The 24,439-nt window shown below is 36.4% G+C and overlaps 1 protein-coding gene across 2 annotated transcripts in view; it reads left to right on the forward strand.

Moving 5' to 3' along the window:
• The window catches only part of corn (microtubule-binding protein cornetto), a 159,153-nt gene that overhangs the window by 38,628 nt on the left and 96,086 nt on the right, over positions 1–24,439 (forward strand). The window contains exon 1 of one of the 2 annotated variants that reach the window (XM_089102893.1): positions 15,551–15,677. The exons of the other annotated variant lie outside the window; for it this stretch is intronic. The gene's annotated coding sequence lies outside the window, so the exon portion shown is untranslated. Of the gene's footprint in view, positions 1–15,550; positions 15,678–24,439 lie in introns of those variants that run through there. 2 annotated transcript variants of the gene reach the window in all.

Here is a 24,439-nt window from a genome sequence, read left to right on the forward strand (position 1 = left end):
CTTGAGTATTGTCACTCCCCCTCTTGTGAAAAATTCATTTAACGCCTCCCACCTTATCTTTAAGCTTTAGAGTTTACTAGTCAATAACAATGCATACCACTTTGATAAATTATGGATGCTATTAAACACTCCCATGACATTGCTAAATCTTCCCCAAGACATCTTTCAGGCATTTCCTAATAAAAATTATGCTTTTAAATCCCTTGAAACAAGTTTTTGCAACCCTAGCTTATCATGATGACAAAAAACCCTCCACACCCCTATGGCATCACCCCCATCCCTCAACATATGGCACCAGACCCCACCCCCCACCCTGGGTGACCTGATATTAGTGGCATGTTTAAACTGTATTAAGAGGTATTATTGAAAGACTTTTAATGAAAATATCCATTTATTCGAGTGGGATGTTAGATTTCACAATATCCTAACAATAGGTTCTACTCTGCACCTCGCATTCATTTTCAGAGGTCGCCATGATAATAGATGCAATTTTTAGGCATTATTGTAACTTATAATCCTGTGAAACAATTTTAGAACATTTTCAGAGGGCGCCTTGATAATAGATGCAATTTTTAGACATTATTGTGACTTATAAAAGGATAAAATATAAACAATAACATGCGTAATTTAAGGAAACACGATGGGAGAGGACTCCAGGGAAGGCACGTGTCTGTGGGGGAGGGGGCCTATTTTTTCCGTCGCCAGCTCAAATCTGCCCTTTTTGTCCTCTGTTTATTTATAATTTTTTTTAAGTTGCGCAAAGTGGTAATTTTCAAGTGTTTAATTTTTAGGTGTTATTTTTTGTTACCCCGCGGCAGCCCTCCCTCCACTAGGGCACTGGCCCGCTCGCTGGTCGCCTCCGAGGAAGTTTCCAGTCCCCCCGAGTGGTTTGTCTCAGCCATCCCGCAACCCCAGGAGCCATTTTTAAGCAAAAATATCAAAACCCGTAAAGGGGGGAAATTCTTGTTCCCACCCATCTCACGCGCTGTGGGGGAGTTTTGTCTGTGTCTACTCAATCCGAGGATGGAATCCGGCCATCCCCTGCACTGTGGGGGAGTTTGATCTATGTCTACTTATTCCGCTGTCGGAATCCGGACTTTGTTTGGGCGATAAAGGAGGTTAATAAACAGTCTTGCTCGAGATAATTTAAAAATAGCAATAATAGGTAAATTATCATCGAGTTTCTACGGCAACCCTCTAACGTCTTATCATCCCTGTTTCTAGCGATCAACTGGCAAGATTCCCGCCTTGGCAAGATTCCTGCCCTGACAAGATTCCCATCCCTGACAGACCACCCGGGATTCCTGGCGTTCTAATATTTCTTCTCTATTGCCAAGATTCCCATCCATTTTTAGCATATTATTTTTCTGGAAAATTCCCAGGATTTCCGTGACCAAGTCTAATAGGAATGACACCAGGGTATCTCGCAAGCTAGACTAAAAGGACCCCACGGGGCTCCAGCACGAAACACACAAACGATTGCTGCGTAGTAACGGCAATGTATATCTTAAGCAAAGATACGTAATGAGAGAGGATGGAAAATCATCTTGCGAGACGAGTAGATACCCAAACCATTAATAAGTATACTTATATCCCAGAGCGGAATGGGGCTGCCACACTTTTCACACTGACACCACCCCTCCACATGACACCAGCCCCCTCCCTACCCCCCCCCCTTCTAAGGCATTTTCAATCTTCTCACTCCGAAAATAAGCTTCTGGGATCGCATTAAAAAATATATTTTTGAAAACAGAGAAGTCACCCTCCCCCCTTTTTTGCTACTGTTTAATACCCTAAGCATTCACCTCACAATGCCAGACTATTACTGCACCTTACAACACTCCTCTGTCATCGCCCCATACCCCCCGCCCAAAAAAAAAAAACACTATTTAGACATTTCTTGTTAAAAGTTTTACTTCAAGTCATTCTTTCGGGTTTCCGCAAGCAATTCACGCCACACTACCACGCTGTAACTACTTTCTAGCACTCCTATGACGCCCCTCTACCATCATCCTCATCTTGACAAAACACTTTCCAGACATTTTTTGTTAAAAGTTTTACTTCATGTCATTCATTCAAATTTTCACAAGCAATTCACGCCACAGAGTATTTAAAACACTTCTCGGGCTTTCCTTGTCTTGATCATGATTTTACAGGTTGACCGCGATTTCTGCACTTTGCCATTGGTTTCTACGCTGGTCAAGGGGTACCCGTGATTTCTATAGTTTACTTTTTTTATGAAATTGTCAGGGTTTCATTGTTTTGCTAATGTTGGCATAGAAGTTGACCATGGTTTCTACACTTTGATCACAATTTCGATGGCATGGTCTTGATTTCTATGACTTCGTCTGGAGTTCTAGTGTTGTCTCTATCAGCTAGATAAGTACCTTATGATTTTTCCTAGAATACACTACCTTTCTGGGCTTTAACATTTCATAGCCATAAAACACACTCGTTTCTCACTTGTTGCCTTGTAAGAACTTTAGAGAATATGATTATTTTTTTTCCTGGAACACCAAGCATTCCTGGGTTTGATGTTTCTTGACAATAAGCAATAATCACGTTCTGCTATTACTATGACACCAATCATCATCAGTGTAAATGTCTCCTAACATTTGAAACACACACACACACACTTTCTTAGAAGTAACTATTTTTTTTATTGTGATAACAACTTTTCTACCAGAAGTAGCAAGTTTTCCTTAACACTGACAAATCATCTCTTGGAAGCAACATTTTTTTCCCTTATTACTAACAAACTTTTACTTAATTCCCTCAGATTTCTCTAAGAAGTAACATTTTTCGTCAGTGATAATACGTTTTCTGCTTGAACTAGCAAGTTTTCTGTCAAAGATGCCAAATTTCTCATAGAAGTAACAATTTATCGTTATGATAACAAGTTTTCTGCCAGAAGTTTTCCTTAACACTAACAAATCTTCTCTTCGAAGCAACAACTTTTTCCTCTTAATAGTAACAAACGTTTACTCAACACACTCAAATTTTTCTTAGAAGTAACAGTTTTTTTCTTAGGAGTAACACATTTCTTTTAATACCACCCAGTTTTCCGTCAAAGTTACCAAATTTCTCATGGAAGTAACAATTTTTGTCAATGATAACAAGTTATCTGTTAGAAGTAACAAGTTTTTCTGTCAGGTATACCAAATGTTTCTTAGAAGTAAAAAATTTCTCGTTATGATTACAAATTTTCTGGCAGAAGTAGCAAGTTTTCCTTACCACTAACATATCTTCTCTTCGAAGCAAAACTTTTTCCCCGTAATAGTAACACACTTTTACTCAGTACACTCAAATTTTTCTTAAAAGTAACAGTTTTTATTTTCTTATGAGCAACAAATTTCTTCTAATAGCACCAAGTTTTCCGTCAAAGATACCAAATTTCTCATAGAAGTAAAAATTTTGTCATAATAACAAGTTATCAGTTAGAAGTAACAAGTTTTTCTGTCAAACATACCTAATTTTTTTAGAAGTAACAATTATTTCGTTATGATAACAAGTTTTCTGCCAGAAGTAGCAAGTTTTCCTTTACACTAATCAAATTTTCTCTTCGAACTATCAACTTTTTTCCTTAATGCTAAAAAAATTTTACTTAACAGACGCAAATTTCTCATAGAAGTCACATTTTTCAACAGTGATGACACGTTTTCTGCTTGAACTAGCAAGTTTTCTGTCAAATATTCAAATTGTTTATTAAAAGTAACAATTTTTCACTTTTACTTAACGCACCCAAATTTCTCTTGAAAGTAAAATTTTTTCGACAGTGATAACACGTTTTCTGCTTGAACTAGCAAGTTTTCTCTCAAAGATACCAATTTTTTATTAGAATTAGCAATTTTTCTTATGATGACAAGTTATCGGTTAGAAGGAACAAGTTTTCAATCAAACATACCAAATTTTTTCCATTATTAACAATTTTTTTCGTTTAGGATATTAACAAATTTTTTTGTTTAGGATAACAATGTTTCTGCCAGAAATAGCAAGTTATCCTTAACAGTAACGAATCTTCTCATCGAAGTGAGAATTTTTCCTTAATACTACCAAACTTTTACTTTTCATTATCAAATTTCGCTTAGAAATAACAGTTTTTTCCTGACAGTAATAATTTTTTTCTAATAGCACCAAGTTTTCCGTCAGAGATAACACATTTCACATAAAAGTAACAATTTTTTGCGTTAGAAGTAGCAAGTTTTTCTGTCAAAGATAGCAAATTTTTATTAGAAGTAACATTTTTTTGTCTATGATAACCTGTCTTCTGTCAGAAGTAGCAAGTTATCCTTAACAGTAACAAATCTTCTCATCGAAGTAACAGCTTTTTTCCTTAATACTAACAAACGTACTCAACACACTCAAATTTCTCTTGGAAGGAACACATTTCTTCTAATAGCACCAAGTTAACCGTCAAAGGCAGAAAAATTTCTCATACAAGTAACAATTTTTCGTCAATGATAACAAGTTATCTGTTAGAAGTAACATGTTTTCTGTCAAAGACACCAAAATTTTCTTAGAAGTAACAGGTTTGTCTTAGCAGTAACAATCTTTTTATAATACTCTTAAGTTTTCCATCAAAGGTAGAACATTTCTCAGAGAAGTAACAGCTTCTCATCAGCGATAAATGGTTATCTGCTAGAAGTAACAATTTCTTCGTGAAACCTATCGAAATTTTCGTGGTAGTAACAATTTTTTTGCTTATGATAACAAGCCTTCTGTCAGAAGTAATACGTTTTTCTTAACATTTAAGTTAAAGGTACGTTAAGTAACGTTTAAGTTAGATGAACCTAACTTAAACGTAGAGAAACCTATTTCTAAGAGAAATTTGATAATGTAAAGTAAAAGTTTGTTAGTATTAAGGAAAAGTTGTTACTTCGATGAGACGATTTGTTAGTGTTAAGGATAACTTGCTACTTCTGACAGAAAAACTGTTATCATAAACGAAAAAATTGTTAATTCCAAAAAAAATTTGGTTTTTTTGACTGAAAACTTGTTACTCCTAACAGATAACTTGTTATGATAAAGAAAATTGCTACTTGTAAGAAAATTTGGTATCTTTGAGAGAAAATTTGCTAGTTCAAGCAAAAAACGTGTTATCACTGACGAAAAATGTTACTTCCAAGAGAAATTTGGTGTGTTAAGGAAAAGTTTGTTTATACCAAGGAAAAAAGTTGTTACTTCGAAGAGAAGATTTGTTACTGTTAAGGATAAATTGCTACTTCTGGTAGAAAACTTGTCGTTATAACAAAAAAATTTTTTATTTTAAAAGAGCTTTTGTATGCTTGACAGAAAACTTGGTTCTTTCAACATCTAAATTGTCATCATCACAAAAAGTTGTTGTATCTAAGAGAAAGTTTGTATCTTTGACGGAAAAGCCGGTGCTATTAAAAAAAATTGTTATTGTTAAGAAAAACCTGTTTCTTCTAAGATAAATTTATAGTTGTAAGTAAAATTTTGTTACTATTAAGGGAAAAAGTTGTTGCTTCCAAGAGAAGATTTGTTAGTGTTAAGGAAACTTGCTACTTTTGGTAGAAAACTTGTTATCATAATAAAAAATTGTTACTTCTAAGAAAAATGTGGTATCTTTGACAGAAAACTTGCTAGTTCAAGCAGAAAACGTGTAATCAGTGATGAAAAATGTTACTTCTATGAGAAATTTGAGGGTGTTAAGTAAAAGTTTGAAGCGTTAAGGAAAAAAGTTTATAGTTCGAAGAGAAAATGTGATTAGTGTAAAGGAAAACTTGTTATGATAACGAAAAAATTGTTACTTCTAAGAAAAATTTGGTATGTTTGAACTCCATTAAACAAAAATGAGAAAAAATAAAATCAAATAATCTACCAAGCGTGGAACTACCACAAATCAGCATCGATAAATAAATGAAACCCAAAACGAACAGAAATTACCATAATTAACCGAGTCAAACTCAAAACGAGCAGAAAATAACAAAAGTTGGGTGAAAAACCCCTATGCCTTCCCAAGGCCAGAACAAAATTTGTACTTTACTGAAAAAATATATTTTTTTTACTTTTATAACTTTAATAAATCAAATAATTTTAACATTTTGATTACTAAATATCAGTATATGTATATTAAACTGACAATGCACATTCATTTGTATTTTTTGTAAAGTGCAAATTTTGTTCTGTCCTTGCGAAGGCATAGGAGTTTTGCGCCCAACTTATGTTAATTTCTGCTCGTTTTGAGTTTGACTCTGTACTAGCCCTTTCAATTCTATTGCCTGTTAAAAAAGGCACTAGCCCTTTCAATTTCCAATTGAAAGAGCCCTTTTTAAGTTTATACGACAACTCTTTCAATAAAAACTTTATATACCCCAGAGCATAACTTACAATCCTTGCCTTGACGGCTCTGGGGGGAGGGGTTGTGATCGTTAAAGACCTAATTTCCAAAACTTTCAACTACGTTGAATAAAATGGCTATCTAAAAATTTTGATTAAATGTGTTTGGAGAAAAAGTGGGCGTGAGAGGGGGGTTAGTTGCCCTCAAATCACTTTCGACTATTAAAAAGAGTACTATCCCTTTAAATTTCAAATCGAAAGAGCCCTCTTTCAAGTTTCTGCGACAAAAATTTAAAAAAAACCTTATATGCCCCCAGGCCATAACTTATAATCCTTGCCCTGAGGGTTGTGGGGGAGTGTCCTCCTCAAAAATATATTTTCTACCTGGATATCAACTACGCTGAACAAAATGGCTATCTCAAACTTTTATTGGTTGTGTTTGGGGGAATGATGGGCGTGGGGGTGGGGGGCTAGTTGCCCTCCAAATACTTTCGACTATTAAAAAGGGCACTAGCCTTTTGAATTTCCAATCGAATAAGCTTTTTTTGAAGCTTCTACGACAACACCTTCTTTAAAAACCTTATATGCCCCCAGGGCTTAACTTGAAACCCTTTCCCTGAGGGCTGTGGGGGAGTGTCCTCCTCAAGAACATATTTAATCAACTAGTTTTAAGTAAAAGTTTGTTACTGTTAAGGGGAAAAACTTGTTGCTTCCAAGAGAAGATTTGTTAGTGTTAAGGAAAACTTGCTACTTCTGGTAGAAAACTTGTTATCATAATGAAAAATTGTTACTTCTAAGAAAAATGTGGTATCTTTGACAGAAAACTTAATAGTTCAAGCAGAAAACGTGTAATCAGTGATGAAAAATGTTACTTCTGTGAGAAATTTGAGGGTGTTAAGTAAAAGTTTGAAGCGTTAAGGAAAAAAGTTTATAGTTCGAAGAGAAAATTTGATTAGTGTAAAGGAAAACTTGTTATGATAACGAAAAAATTGTTACTTCTAAGAAAAATTTGGTATGTTTGAACTCCATTAAACAAAAAATGAGCAAAAATAAAATCAAATAATCTACCAAGCGTGGAACTACCACAAATCAGCATCGATAAATAAATGAAACCCAAAACGGACAGAAATTACAATAATTAACCGAGTCAAACTCAAAACGAGCAGAAATTAACATAAGTTGGGCGCAAAACCCCTATGCCTTCCCAAGGTCAGAACAAAATTTGCACTTTACTGAAAAAAAATAATTTTTTTTACTTTTATAACTTTAATAAATCAAAAAATATTAACATTTTGATTACTAAATATCAGTATATGTATATTAAACTAACAATGCAAATTCATTTGTATTTTTTCACTAAAGTGCAACTTTTGTTCTGGCCTTGGGAAGGCATAGGGTTCTGCACCCAACTTATGTTAATTTCTGCTCGATTTGAGTTTGACTCTGTACTAGCCCTTTCAATTCTAGTGCCTGTTAAAAAAGGCACTAGCCCTTTCAATTTCCAATTGAATGAGCCCTTTTGAAGTTTCTACGACAACGCTTTCAATAAAAACTTTATTTGCCCCAGGGCATAACTTACAATCCTTGCCCTGAGGGCTGTGGGGGGAGGGATTGTCATCATGAAATACCCAATTTCCAAGGCTTTCAACTACGTTGAGTAAAATGACTATCTAAATAATGTGATTGGATGTGCTTGGGGTAAAGATGGGCATGAGAGGAAGGTTAGTTGCCCTGACATCACTTTCGACTATTAAAAAGGGTACTATCCCTTTAAATTTCAAATCGAAAGAACCCTTTTTCAAGTTTCTACGACAAAGATTTAAAAAAAAAACTTATATGGCCCCAGGGCATAACTTATAATCCTCGCCCTGAGGGTTGTGGGGGAGTGTCCTCCTCAAAAATATATTTTCTACCTGGAAATCAACTACGCTAAACAAAATGGCTATCTCAAAATTTTATTGGTTGTGTTTGGGGGAATGATGGGCGTGGGGGGGGCTTGTTGCCCTCCAATCACTTTTGACTATTATAATGGGCACTAGCCCTTTGAATTTCCAATCAAATGAGCTTTTTTTGAAGCTTCTACGACAACACCTTCTTCAAAAATTTTATATGCCCCCAGGGCATAACTTGAAACCCTTGCCCTGAGGGCTCTGGGGGAGTGTCCTCCTCAGGAACATATTTTCTATCTGGAAATAAACTACGCGTAACAAAATGGCTATCTCAAAATTTTGATTGGATGTCTTTTGGGAAACGATGGGCTTGGGGGGAGGGGCTAGTTACCTCCAGTCACTTTCGACTATTAAAAATGACACTAGAACTCTCAATTTCAAATCGAATGAGCCCCTTTTGAAATTTCTACGACGACCCCTTCCATATGAAGTGTCCAGCTCTAAAGGAAAAAAAATTATAAATAGTACATTGTGCCAATATCGTTCTTATATGCCCTCAGGGCATAACTTAAAACCCTTGCCCCGAGGGTTGTGGGGATTGTCCTCCTCAAAAACACATTTTCTATGTGGAAATCAACTATGCTGAACAAAATGGCTATCTAAAAAAATTTTGATTGGATGTGTTTGGGGGAATGATGGGCGGGGGGGGGGGTCGAGTTGCCGTCCAATCACTTTCGACTATTAAAAAGGGTACTATCCCTTCGAATTTCCAATCGCATGAACCTGTTTTCAAGTTTCTAGAGACAACGCCTTCTATAAAAACCTTATATGCCCCAGGGAATAACTTAAGACCCTTGCCCGGAGGGTTATGGGGGAGTGCCCTCCTCAAAAATATATTTTATATCTTGGAGTCAACTACGCTGAACAAAATGGCTATCTAAAAATTTTGATTGGATGTCTTTGGGGAAACGATGGGCTTGGGGGGGGCTAGTTGCCCTCCAGTCACTTTCGACTATTAAAAAGGGCACTAGAACTCTTAATTTCCAATCGAATAAGACCCTTTTGAAGTTTCTACGACGACCCCTTCCATATGAAGTGCACTGCTCTAAAGGAAAAAAAATAACACATAGTACATTGTGCCAACATCGTTCTTATGTGCCCTCAGGGCACAACTTAAAACCCTTGTCCTGAGGGTTTTGGGGGAGTGTCCTCCTCAAAAACATATTTTCTATCTGGAAATCAACTACGCTGAACAAAATGGCTATCTCAGAATTTTGATTCGATGTGTTTGGGGGAATGATGGGCGTGGGGGGGGGCTATTTGCCCTCCAATCCCTTTCGACTATTAAAAGGGCACTAGCCACTGCAATTTCCAATCGAATGAGCCCTTTCCGAAGTTTCTACGACAATTCCTTCGATACGAAGTGCCTGGCTGAAGAAAAAAAACAAATTGTGCCCACATCGTTCTTTACTTAGGCAGCATTGACGCGCTGCCTATGAAATTTGGTATCTTTGACGGAAACCTTGGTGCTATTAGAAGAAATTTGTTACTCCTCAGAAAATAAAACTGTTACTTCTAAGAAAAGTTTTAGTGTGTTGAGTAAACGTTTGTTACTATTAAGTGGAAAAAGTTGTTGCTTCGAAGAGAAGATTTGTTAGTGTTAAGGAAAACTTGCTATTTCTGCCAGAAAACTTGTTTTCATAACGAAAAAATTGTTACTTCTGACAAATATTTGGTATATCTGACAGAAAAACTTGCTACTTCTAACAGATAACTTGTTTTCGCTGACAAATATTGTTACTTCTATGAGAAATTTGGTTACTTTGACGGAAAACTTGGTGCTATTAGAAGAAATTTGTTACTCCTAAGAAAAAAGGAAACTGTTACTTCTAAGCAAAATTTGAGTGTGTTGAGTAAAGGTTTGTTACTATTAAGGGGAAAAAGTTTTTGCTTCGAAGAGAAGATTTGTTAGTGTTAAGAAAAACTTGCTACGTCTGGCAGAAAACTTGTTATCATAACGAAAACTTGTTACTTCTTGAGAAATGTGGCATCTTTGACAGAAAACTTGCTAGGTCAAGCAGAAAACGTGTTATCACTGACAAAAAATGTTACTTCTAAGAGAAATTTGAAGGTATTAAGTAAAAGTTTGTTAGTTTTAAGAGAAAAAAGTTGATGCTTCCAAGAAAAGATTTGTTAGTGTTAAGGAAAACTTGCTACTTCTGGTAGAAAAGTTGTTATCAGAATAAAAAAAAATTGGTACTTCTAAGAAAGTTTGTGTGGGTGTTTGTAGGTTTCAAATGATAGGAGACATTTACACTGATGATGATTGGTGTCATAGTTATAGCATAACGTGATTATTGCTTATTGTCAAGAAACATCAAACCCAAGAATGCTTGGTGTTCAAGAAAAAAGAATAATCATGTTCTCTAACATTCTTACAAAACAACAAGTGAGAAACGAATGTTCCTTTTCGCTATGAAATGTTAAAGCCCAGAAAGATAGTGTATTCTAGGAAAAATCATAAGGTACTTATCTAGATGATAGAGACAACACTAGAACTCCGGACGAAGTCATAGAAATCAAGACCATGCTGTCGAAATTGTGATCAAAGTGTAGAAACCATGGTCAACTTCTATGCAAACATTAGCAAAACATTGAAACCCTGACGATTTCATAAAAAAAGCAAACTATAGAAATCACGGGTAACCCTTGAAATCAAAACCAGCGTAGAAATCTATGGCAAAGTTTAGAAATCGCGGTCAACCTGTAAAATCATTACCAAGACAAGGAAAGCCCTAGAAGTGTTTTAAATACTCTGTGGCACGAATTGCTTGTGAAAACCCAAAGGAATGACTTGAAGTAAAACTTTTAACAAGAAATGTCTGAAAAGTGTTTTGTCAAGATGAGGATGATGGTAAAGGGGTGTCATAGGGGTGCTAGAAAGTAGTTACAGTGTGGTACTGTGTCTTGAATTGCTTGCGAAAAGCCGAATGAATGACTTGAAATAAAACTCTTAACAAGAAATGTCTGAAAAGTGTTTTTTTCTTTGGGGGGGGGGATATGGGGCGATGACAGAGAAGTTTTGTAAGGGGCAGCAATTGTCTGGCATTGTGAGATAAAAGGCTTAGAGTTAAACACTAGTAAAGAAAGGGGGGCAACTTTTCTGTTTTCAAAAATATATCACTCAATTTAGATTCCTGAAGTGTACTTTCAGACTGAGAAGATTAAAAGTGCCCTAGGGGGGCTGGTGTCATGTGGAGGGCTGATGCCAGTGTGAAAACAGTGTGGCAGCGCCATTACGCTCTGGGATATATGTGTACTTTTTAATGGTTTGGGTGTCTACTCGTCTTGCAAGATGATTTTCCATCCTCACTCATTAGGTATCTTTGCTTAAGATATACATCGTTCTTATTACACAGCACCCGTGTGTGTGTGCCGTGCTGGAGCCCCATGGGGTCCTTTTAGTCTAGCTTGCGAGATACACTGGCGTCATTCCTATTAGACTTGGTCATGGAAATCCTGGGAATTTGCCAGAAAAATAATATGCTAAAAATGGATGGGAATCTTGGCAATATAGAAGAAATATTAGAATGCCTGGAATATTGGGTGGGCTGCCAGGGGTGGGAATCTTGGAGCGTTTAGTTTGGGGAAACCCCATATCCAGAGGCCGCCGCGGGGTAACAAAAAAATCCTAAAAAATTAAACACTTGAAAATTACCCTTTGCGCAACTAAAAAAAATTATAAATAAGACAGAGGATAAAAAGGGCAGTTTTGACCTGGCAACGGAAAAAATAGGTCCCCTCTCCCACAGACATGCCCCTTCCCTGGAGTCCTCTCTCCTCGTCTTTGCTTAATTTACGCTTGTTTTTGTTTATATTTTGTCCTTTTATAAGTCACAATAATGTCCAAAAATTGCATCTATTATCAAGGCGCTCTCTGAAAATGTTCTGAAATTGTTTCACGGTATTATAAGTCACAATAATGCCTAAAAATTGTATCTATTATCAAGGCGCCCTCCGAAAATGATTGTTAGGTGTTGGGCGGAATCTATTGTTAGGATATTGTGAATTCTAACATCCCACTCGAAGAAACGGATATTTTCATTAAAATTCTTTCAATAATACCTCTTAATATGGTTTAAACATACCACTAATATCAGGTCATCCGGGGGAGGGGGTCTGGTGCCATATGGTGATGGATAAGGGTGATGCCATGTCGGTGTGGAGTGTTCTTTGTCATCATGATAGGCTAGGGTTGCAAACACTTGTTTCACGGGATTTAAAACCATAATTTTTATTAGGAAATGTCTGAAAGATATTTTGGGGGAGATGCGCCGCTGTCCGGTGGGTGTTTAATGTCATCAATAATTTATCAAGATGTATGCATTGTCACTGATTAGTATGTTCTAGAGCTTAAAAATAAGGTGGGAGGTGTTAAATGAATTTTTCACTAGAGGGGGAGTGAAATCTAACAATGTTCAATGAAACGCTGCATTTCGCTAAAAGTCCTTCAAAGAAATTTCTTAATATGGTTTAAATGTATCACCAATATCAGGTCACCCGGGGGTGGGGTGGGGCGGGGGTGCTGGTGTCAGATGGGTGAAATGCTATGGCGCTGTAGGGTATTTTGTAGGGCATTATGATTGGCTTGGGTTGCAAAAAAACTTGAATCACGGGATTTAAAGACATAATGATTAATAAGAAATGCCTGAAAAATGTCTTGGTGGATATGATTTCTTGTCAGGGTTATAGGGTGGAGGGAGGAGTCAATTAATGTCATTGTGGGGTGAACTACAGCTTAAAAGTTAGCTTGGAGACATTAAGGAATTTTTCCGTGTAAGAGGTGAAAATCTAACAAGTACAAAAAGAAATGGATATTTTCCATAAAAGCTCCTCCGGTATTGCATGCTAGAGGGAGGGAGGCGTATTGTCGCGATAGTAAGAAATCTAATAACCCACGTAAAGAAACAATACATTTTCATTTTATTGTTATTAATATCTTGAGAGCAAATGTCTCCTGGGGTGTATCAAATTGGGAGAGTAACGCATCATTCTAATGAGTGCCAAAAAATGGGAAATCTTAGCTGTCACGCAAAACGTTATTTTTAGGATATGGCTCCAGGTACAAAATACTGTAAATGATTTCATGGACGACTTGCTTGGGGCGCTGTACCATAGGAAGAGAATGACCTTTCGAGTCCTGGCGGGGTCAAGAACTCTATAAAAAGATACAAAAGGAAAGGTGTTTCGAGCGAAAAAATGAAATGCCAAAGAAAGAAAATGTCTTGAGGCTTTTTGACGAAAAATGTCAAAATGGTATTATCTGGTAATGACTGATACGCCTTCCATGCGTAGAATGCGCCAACCTTACATAAAGTGTGTACTATCATTAAGTTAATGAAGAAGAAAAAATGCTTTGGAAGTTTCGTGCGAAAAAAATTACCACATGACAGTTTTTCACAATAATTACGTAAGGTGTGAGCTGTCATTACGTTACAAGCAGGGATTCCCCCACAGGTTCCTGTCGTAAAGTTACATATCTGTCCATTTGAAACGGGGTCAGTCGTATGACGTCATCGGAGTCCAGAGGGGTTTGTCATGGAGTCTTGCCAAGTGTTTTCCCTTTAATAGGGGCTTGTCATAGAAAAACCAAGGGGTGTGTCACATGACGAAACATACGCTTGGAATCTTGCCTAGGAATCTTGCCTCCCCATATTATTCCGTATTATACCGACCACATTCAAAGTAATTATCTCTGGACTCTTGCCAAGGATGGAAATGATGCCAACTAGAAACAGGTGTGAGGGCTAGGAACAGCTGACCGCATTGCACAGGTGCGAGGGTGTGACGTCAGAGGGCATGTTGTAGAAATTCAATGCAAAAGTGAGGGCATTTTGCAGAAACTGGGGATGGCATGTTGCAGAAACCTCTGAGGGGTTACTACTCACCACTGCCCCAGAAAAGCGGCTTCGGAACGGAGTTAAACTTAGTTATGATCTAAATGTAAGCCCTCTAACATAGATGGTACCTTTCGAGGATTTTCCCAAAAATCTCGGAAAAACGGAGCTGCAAGAACGCTTGGGCCTAGAAGCGTCAAAGCTTTAAATCCGGCCCTGATTCCTCAGCTATTATTTTAGGGACAAAAGAAAATAATATAGAACTTGAAGATGTAAACAGATCCCTCAAATATTGGATTAGAGACAAGAAAAGGCAAAGGTCCACCAGTGATGCGAAATATGGCAGTGATTGGTACATTGCCTTACAACTTATCTGCCATCAGGTTAACCAAATTTCATACTTACAATATTTTAGAAACAGCTAAGGGCATTAAGCTGAAAACCTCAGGGAACTCTGGGAGGGGGTGGGGGTTGTTCGATTATGACTTGTCGGAAAGGGTAGAGCCAAACCAAAAGAAACTAAGTGCATCCAGGTTATCTAAATACCATATTACAACCTGGAACCTGAGATGGGCTGCTGAAATGGAAATTTAACAGTTTTATTGCCCTTTTTAAAAATTAGAAGTGATATTGGGCAACCAGCCGCCCTCCCTACCTTTTTTACTACCCGCCCGCCTCGAAACTCGCCATGACATGCGGTCAAAATTTCGACAGGAACCATTTTATTTAGAATAGTTGAAAGGTTAAAATTTACCTATGGGGATGACATGACCCCTGTAGGTCATGTAGCAAGGTCTTAAATTAGCTATGAAACTTCCAGATACCGTTCTCTGGGCCAAGAAAATTATACAATTTTTTGGAGTAGGAAGGGGGTACAACTTCATTGTCAGAAAACAAACCAAGTCTTAGTCAGGGACTCGTTGTGCGGTATTCTATTTTTATGTGGGGTGGGGAGAGGATAAATTTGAAAATAAATAATAAATTTCAAAATAAATTTGAAAAATTTGAAAAAAAGGAAAAGCAGGAAAAGTCGTTTGAATATACAGGGAATTATAATAAAAATCCTGAAATTTTGGGGCCGGGGGAGCCTGCCTAGTATCAACCTCTTTTAACATCTTTAACTGGTTTCATCAGTGGATCAGACATTTATCTTACGCACTAGAAACAGAATGTGCCAGTTTTGGACAAAACAACAATAATAAAATATTGGTCACGAACATTTTTACTTTAATTATGTTTGTGCATGCTATGAAAAGCACACAAATGTATCTCTCTATGAACCTTTTGAGGTTTTTTGCATGAAATTCGAATTTTTATCTCCTTTAAGCCCATCAAGGTGTTGCCCTAACTAATGGGCAATTGAATATGCCCGTTTGATGTACTATTGACTCAACAAGTTTACAGCCCCTCAGAGGATGTGCGCGCCATACAGCTGATTTTATTGTCTAGTTCCGTATTCCCCGAGTAAATTTGAAAAGAAGCAGATGCATTTCGTAATTCAATGCGGAAATTTAATGTTTAAGAAAGTAACATGACATGGTCTTGAAAGATATTGGATAAAACTTACAGCAAATATAGCCTAGGTGTTATTGTGAGTTTCTACCTTATTTTGTGTATTTGGGCTAAGTTCTTAAAAAAGGGGGTAAAATTCTACTTTAGTTACTTTTGGCTATCTTGGAAAGGGGTTGGGTTAGGAAAATGAAACTTTCAGGGATGGATGTACATGCTAAGGTATGTCACGGGAAGGTACTTTGAAGTACCTACCTCCCCCCCTCTATATAATGGTAAATTACTGCACATTACTAGTTGTTTTAGCTCACATTTCATACTATTTTAACTATTTAACTATTTATATACTTATTTTACTATTTAAACTTATTTTAACCTTGTTCATTTATAATTATGATAGTAATATAGGATGAAATGTGAGCTAAAACAACTAGTAATGTGCAGTAATTTACCATTATATAGAGGGGGGGGGGGAGGTAGGTACTTCAAAGTACCTTCCCGTGACATACCTTAGCATGTACATCCATCCCTGAAAGTTTCATTTTCCTAACCCAACCCCTTTCCAAGATAGCCAAAAGTAGGCCTAACTAAAGTAGAATTTTACCCCAATTTATAATGTTTTAAAGATCTGCAAAAACATTTCCAGGATTTTGAAAAAAACATTGATAGCCTATGGCTTAAAATTCTACTCATATAACAGGAATTGCATTTTCAGAACTAGACCTAAAGCTAGAGAAAAAGAAACTGATTATTCAAAATTAAGATAAAATGTTGTTTTGTCAAATTTTCAATAGGTAGGCTATAGACCCATCATGTAGGCTAGGCAAATTTCAGGACCCTCTAGAGGGAGAAGGAGTGGACGTAGGTACTTCAAAATACCTTCCCCAGACATACTTTAGCCTGTAGACCCATCCCTGAAAGTTTCATTTTCTACCTAACCCCTTTTAATCATCGTTACTTTTCTGGAAATGCACTTGATCCTCCTGGTGGTTCAAGAAACATCCCTAATAATATTTCCGCCCCTGTCTGCTAATTTAATATCATGATTACGTCACAGGTTCTTTGTTAACTCGGGTTCCTGCAGTAGCCTATTGACTCAATGAAAGGTAGCCTAGGCCTAGTTCCCAGGGGCGTAATTTGCTATGGGGCAGGGGGCAACTGCCCCCTCCAGACCCGTTTGCCCCCCAGGCCTCAGTTTGCCACCCCCAGCTGAAATTTAGTTGCTGCAAAAAATCCTGTCCTATTTTGCGCTTCCCCCCCCCCTCCTAAATTTTTTTTTTCGGATCAACCTATTTTACGCCCTCCCCCCTAAAAAAAATTCTGGATCTGGCCCTGGAGCCACCTAGAAATTTACCGTAAAAGGCAATGGAAAATGGATAAAAATTTATTCGAAATGATTTAGAAAAGTGGGTAACACTGGATGCAGACATACTAATTGATTAGCCTAATAGAATGCTATTTGACAATATAATAGTCATGTCTCTCACTATGTAGACTATCCCATCCCTTGATGGTCTTAGATTTAGTCCTGAATAATATATTTCTTAAAATGATGACATGTCTTCTCGGTTAAAACAGGCTTGTTGAATTTTTAATCCAAGCAGTGGCATCGTTGGGGGGGGGGGTCAATAACTTGGAAAAAATAGGTACTGTTTTATTATCTGTAAAGCACGTGAGAAGTGAAGTTAGGTTAATGCTAATGAAATAAAACAAAACAGGAAAAAAATATAATAGTGTAGAAACAAAGTTTGGGTATATATTTGCACATCAGGGGGGTGGAGTAAATCATAGTATATATTAAATACGTAACCTAACCTATGTACCTTTTTCCACCCTAAGCCCCAAAAAACTAAAGTTTAAATATAGTTTAAAGAGTGAGAAACCCCTTGTTATACAGCGTCAGATATGTAATTACCGGGTAATGGCAATTACCGGGTAAGTCTAGTTAATTGCAAAATTGAAAAATGTTTTATGCTTCCTGTTTCGCCATATTTGCTCAGGTCAATTTTTTCCCTGATATTAGGGTGCTTTTACTCCCTAAAATCTATAAGCTCAAGATTAAATTAAGAGGAATTTCCACATAAAGTGGAAATAAATACACCCTCTAAATCTGCAAATAGGATAAAAATGGAATCATTATAGTGAATTATAGTCATTATAGTGAATATAATTTCCTGAATGAAAAACAAACCATTGAAAAAGAAAATAAGACTTGTGCTTTTTATAATGATATTTGTACTATAACTAGATAGGTCAAATGAGTTGTAGTTTGGCTATAGAATTTGGTAGAGGGGGATGCGCCCCAGAAATCATTTAATTGTATTAATTTTTATTTCCTGTATTTAATTGAAACTTCGATTCTCTTATTTGTAATTGAAATGCCTAATAAGCGCTGATGACGTCTTATTCCTTGCGTTTTGGATTCACGTACTAACCAACAAATGTAGGACTGCCTCTTTGTACAATACTATGCTGTCTTTTCGCTATTTTTGTTTTACTAAATATCTTTTTTAACCAGCTCCAAAAAAATGAATTAACATAAATGTGCCAAGAATTATGACTGAAATTCTTTGCATTTCACACAACGCCAGCGCTACTTGTGGGACATTTATCAAACAGTTCGTGGTAACGGACTGTAAGTAAGGAGCGACCCGGCTCAATAGTAACCGAAGCTAAAAAAAAACGAATTTTGATACCAATATATACATCAAAAGAATCAGATTTTTATGTTGATTTCAAATATACAAATTTCATCAAGTTTAATCTTACGCGTCAAAAGCTACGCGCCTGAGAAAGAGGGCAACTAGGCCCCCTCTCACGCTCATTTTTTTCCCAAAGTCACCCCATCCAAATTTTGAGATAGCCATTTTGTTCAAAATGGTCGAAAAATATAATATATGTCTTTGAGGATGATTATTCCCCCACAGTCCCCAGGGGAAGGGCTGCAAGTTATTAACTTTGCCCGATGTTTACATATAGTATTGGTTATTGGGAAGTATACAGACATTTTCGAGGGGGATTTTTTCTGGTAGTGGGGGGGATGTTACATGGGAGGATCTTCCCTCCCAGAGCGAGGCGTTGAGAAGGGGACATCCCCTTTCATATACGGAATAATTTCTGTTCGTTTTAAATTTTAATGTCGCTCCTTACTTTCAGTTATAAAAACTTGTTTTTTTTTTATTTAATCTCTACAGAAGCATGCTGTACGGAATATCTGCTGAAAATAGTATAAAGTGAATTTAATCAAATATGTATATTTTCCTCACAATTTAGAAATTTTGTATGCACGCATAAACGATACCAACACATTATCTTTTCTATTGTTATCCGTTTTATCATGCAGCACTGGGAGACTTAGCTTTGCTTATGAAGAGAATTATATACATAAAAAAACGATATTCATTGTAACCCCCATCCGAAGATGTACCCCCCCCTCCCTTACCCTGATTTACACAAGAAAAACTTTTGCGTAATTTTTATAGAATTTATTTTATTAATAAAGATACAAGGGGGAAGGTAATTTTCAAACTCTAGGAGTCAATTTCCCCTTCCAATTAGCATCCCTGGCAATTTTTAATTATTTAAGTTTTTTGCCGCAATGATGCCAAGAAGTGTTCAGATTTTCTGGATATTCTTTGTCAAGCAATGCCCAACGGATAAGTTAATGATTTTAACTTTTACGAATACTATCAAATTTGAAATAAGGCCGCTATTTAAATGTGGGAAATATGCCACTAAATAATGTTACACAATCAGTGGTAATCCTTCGCTTATCCTGTATCTTTACTTTGACAGGGTTATCGAGCTGCCTAGATTTTTGTTTCGGCTTTATGCGGCCTGCGGATATCAATGGCTATTTATACATATTAAATTAAAAAAAACAAGTTTTTTAAACTGAAAGTAAGGAGCGACATTAAAACTTAAAACGAACAGAAATTATTCCGTATATGAAAGGGACTGTCTCCTCCTCAACGCCTCACTCTTTACGCTAAAGTTTTTTATTGCTTTAAAAAATTAAGTTGTGAGAAAGAGTCAAACTTTAGCGTAAAGAGCGAGGCGTTGAGGAGGGGACAACCCCTTTCATATACGGAATAATTTCTGTTCGTTTTAAGTTTTAATGTCGCTCCTTACTTTCAGTTTAAAAACTTGTTTTTTTAAATTTAATTTCTGATCGTTTTTTTAGTTCATGCAGCTTTTATTTGCATAAAAATTTTACTTTTCTTTTGCTAAATGGATGTCTTTACAAATTAACTTACGTAACGAACTTCTATAGTCGTATATTTTTCTTCGGGCAAAAAATACAAAGTTGCAGATTTTTGCAGATATGAGCTTGAAACCTATGTAATAGGGTTTTCTGATACGCTGAATCTGACGGTGTGATTTTCATTAAAATTCTTTCACTTGTAGGGGATGTTTCCCCCTCTTTAAAAAATCGAGTAAATTTTCTCAGGCTCGTAGCCTTTGATGAGTAATACTAAACTTAATAAAATTTATATATTTAGAATCAGCATTATAAACACATTCTTTTGATACATTTATTGACATCAAAATTCCGTTTTTAAAAGTTTCGATTACTATTGAGCCGTATCGCTTGTTTTTTTATTGTTTTTTTTTATTACGCATATGTTATTACGTATTTTAGGGGGTTCTCCCCTTAGTCAATACCACGCTCTTTACGTTAAAATTTAAAAAAATTTTTATTCACAAACCCCTGAATCACAAAGGCCGTTTATTTAGAATAGATAGCTCTTTTGAAGTCACTAAAAAAAAACTGTAGCGTAAAGAGCGAGGTATTGACTTGGGGGAGAACCCCCTCACGTACGTTTAAGTTCTAATATTCCTTCTTACATTTAAGTTGAAATGTAATTATTCCGTATATGAAAGGGGCTGTCCCCTCCTCAACGCCTCGCTCTTTACGCTTAAGGTTTTTATTGTATTAAAAAATAGAGTTATGAGACAGAGTCAAACTTAAGAGTAAAGAGTGACGCGTTGAGGAGTGGCAGCCCCTTTCATATATGGAATAATTTCTGTTCGTTTTAGGTTTAAATGTCACTCCTTACTATCAGTTAAAAAAACTTGTTTTTTTTTATTTAATTTCTGATCGTTTTTTAGTTAATGCAGCTTTTATTTGCATAAAAATTTTACTTTTCTTTTGCTAAATGGATGTCTTTACAAATTAACTTACGTAACTAACTTCTATCTCACAACTTTATTTTTTAAAACAATAAAACACTTTAGCGTAAATAGCGAGGCGTTGTGAGCTCCGTATGTGAGGGGGAGAACCCCCTCACATACGTTATAATTTCTGTTCGTTTTAAGTTCTAATATTCCTTCTTACATTTCAGTTGAAATGTAATTATTCCGTATATGAAAGGGGCTGTCCCCTCCTCAACGCCTCACTCTTTACGCTAAAGTTTTTTATTGTTTTAAAAAATAAAGTTGTGAGACAGAGTCAAACTTTAGCGTAAAGAGCGAGGCGTTGAGAGGGGACAGCCCCAAACCCCTGAACCACAAAGGCCGTTTAATTAGAATAGATAGTTCTTTTGAAAGCACTAAAAAAACTGTAGCGTAAAGAGCGAGGTATTAACTTGGGGGAGAACCCCCTCACATACGTTATAATTTCTGTTCGTTTTAAGTTCTAATATTCCTTCTTACATTTCAGTTGAAATGTAATTATTCCGTATATGAAAGGGGCTGTCCCCTCCTCAACGCCTCGCTCTTTACGCTGAATTTTTTATTGTTTTAAAAAATAAAGTTGTGTGACAGAGTCAAACTTTAGCGTAAAGAGCGAGGTGTTGAGGAGGGGACAACCCCTTTCATATACGGAATAATTTCTGTTCGTTTTAAGTTTTAATGTCGCTCCTTACTTTCAGTTTAAAAAAATTGTTTTTTTAATTTAATTTCTGATCGTTTTTTAGTTAATGCAGCTTTTATTGGCATAAAAATTTTACTTTTCTTTTGCTAAATGGATGTCTTTACAAATTAACTTATGTAACTAACTTCTATATTCGTATATTTTTCTTCTGGCAAAAAATACAAAGTTGCAGATTTTTGCAGATATGAGCTTGAAACCTATGTAATAGGGTTTTCTGATACGCTGACTCTGACGGTGTGATTTTCATTAAAATTATTTCACTTGTAGGGGATGTTTCCCCCCTCTTTAAAAAATCGAGTAAATATTCTCAGGCTGGTAGCCTTTGATGAGTAATACTAAACTTAATAAAATTTATATTTTTAGAATCAGCATTACAAACCCATTCTTTTGATAAATTTATTGACATCAAAATTCCGTTTTTAAAAGTTTCGATTACTATTGAGCCGTATCGCTTGTTTTTTATTGTTTTTTTATTACGTATATGTTATTACGTATATGAAGGGGCTCTCCCCTTAGCCAATACCACGCTCTTTACGTTAAAAGTTTAAAAAAAATTTGATTCACAAACCCCTGAATCACAAAGGCCGTTTAATTAGAATAGATAGCTCTTTTGAAAGCATGATATCACACGTCTAGCATACATAGTGTCCCATTCAAGACATAGTCTACAACCAGCAGTTATTTCCACAGCCACATTAGGTACTCGTGCGTCACTGTTGTCAGCTCCATCATTAATCTCCAATAAATGTAAATGTACTACTCATTTTTTCCTCTACTAATATCCTCGCAAATAAACTATTCTCTTTGAATTCAATTCTCTTACTAATATGAATTGTAAAGAAAACTATTCCTTTTATCCAAATCCCAATCACCAATCAAGTTATACTCGTTCCCCTTTAAAAGGTGTAATGACCTGTAGAAATGTTTACCTATAGGGCCGGTATTGCGTAAATCTCTTGGAAAGCTGTAATGTACTGTAGAATAGAATACCTACCAGAAAAACCTGTTTGGTACAGGGGCCCCAGCAAATTCAAAAGATGGTTACTACTTATATGACACATTTAGGTCTTCGCTCAGTAAGTTTGTGTCTTGTTACAAATAAAAAACTTAACATGACTCCCAAATTGCTACCAAGGACTAAAGGCAGAGCAGTTCCTAGGGGGGGGGGAACCGTGGCTTGGCGGGTGCCGCGGCTGGGGAATTACCTATTTTGATCCAATTTGTCGCTTTGATTCGGCTGTTTTTGCTTATATTTGAGTCGGGACCGGGGTGCTGTAAATAATTTTTCCCTGGGTTTCACCAACCCTAGGAACGGCTCTGACTTAAAGAGACCTGTATAAAGTTGGTCCCAGGGCAAAAAAAGAGATATGTCTTAAACAAGGAGAGACACAAAAGGCTTAGGATGGTTTTGAAATTTTCATGAAACTTTAAATTGGCTTTAAGATACTGTAAATTTTAAGATGATACGTTTTTTTTTTTTAATTTAAAGCCCATTCTTAATGAGACTTTACGTTTACCGAGATATAGCTTGCGCTTCTGTAAGCCAATCAGATTTTTCGTAGAAATATCATTGGTTAAAAAATTTCATGAAAATTGTGATTGGCTTACACTAGCGCTAATTGAATCTTGTATTTGTAGGATTGCATTGTGAATTGGTCTTAAAAAAAAAAAAAAAAAAAATCCCAGATCCTTCTCTGGATTTGGACCATGCATCTCTGGAAAAATGTTCAGTTTTTTTTGTTTTTCCAATAGGGTCTGAAATCTCAGGTTACTAGTGCTTTACTGTAAGTACCAAACGGCCTCCTAAAAAACAACATGCTCTTAAGGACACCCTAGACGGTCAATCATTTTGATCAAAAGCTTCCGTCAATCAATTGATTAAAGCATGATTGACCGTCTAGGAACTTATTGAGTCGTTCAAACTTTCTATCAATCACCATCAACGCTTGACTCAAGCGTCAAACAGGTTCCTAGATAGTGAATCTGTGATGTTCGAAGATGTGCGCGCATCATGAGGGTGCAGAATGTAAAAGTGGGATGAATCTCACGGGCTAGAAAAATGTTTGCGGCGGGCTGCATGCGACCCAGGGCCACGGGTTGACCACCCCTGGCTAGGGCCTCCTTTAAGAACAGAAATTCCACCAATTCTCACCGACCATTATATCGATAAGTTTCAATTACCATTATAATTATATACAGAAAAACTCAAGCAAGCTCAGTTTTCAGCAAAGTGCTAATTTTTAGAATTCTGTAGATAATGGGAAATTTCACGAGTTAATTTATTTTAGCTAGATTAATAGATTTATTTTGCGTAGTCTGCCAAGCAATGATTTTTGTTCGTTTTTGCTTAGGTTTGCTCTTAACTTTCGTAAGAAAAACGTTGTTTTCTTAAATTAATTTTGATCATGATCACATTTCCTTTGGGGGAGTTTTCTGCCTATAGGTAAATCTTCTAATGGTGATGCCTTTTTGGGGGGTAAATTTAAACGCAATGAACTTAACATATTTTAAAATAGCAGTTTATTCATTGTAGTTTTCAACTTCCCTATTACAGAATTGTTGGTACTATTTATAGGGTTTGACCTATTATTCACAAACCAACTCAAGCGTTAATTACCATGGACGGTTTGATTCTTTTTCAGCTTCAAATTGAAGACGGTCTAAATTTAGATTTTCCGGGCTGTTTTCAACTGCCAACTCGCAATTTTATGTTATTGGGCGCAGGGGGTCTAATCCCGGTAAGCCTCGCGAACACTTTATTACACAATTATACCAGCTTGCCGACCAAATTGTACAACAAGAAATTCCTTGTGGTATAACTATAGCATTCTGCGTTAGTTTTTATCTCACTGACAAAACTACAAGAATAAACTGAAAAAGGAGGCAAGGCCGTATTCAGGGGGGGAGGGGGTGCTACCAGGTTGGATCCCTGCAATCTGAAATTTTTACACAGCTTTTGAAATAAGTAA

This window comes from Artemia sp. Qi Xiang Cuo, chromosome 17 (genome assembly GCF_049724085.1).
Source record: "Artemia sp. Qi Xiang Cuo chromosome 17, ASM4972408v1, whole genome shotgun sequence".
Classification (NCBI taxonomy): domain Eukaryota; kingdom Metazoa; phylum Arthropoda; class Branchiopoda; order Anostraca; family Artemiidae; genus Artemia; species Artemia sp. Qi Xiang Cuo.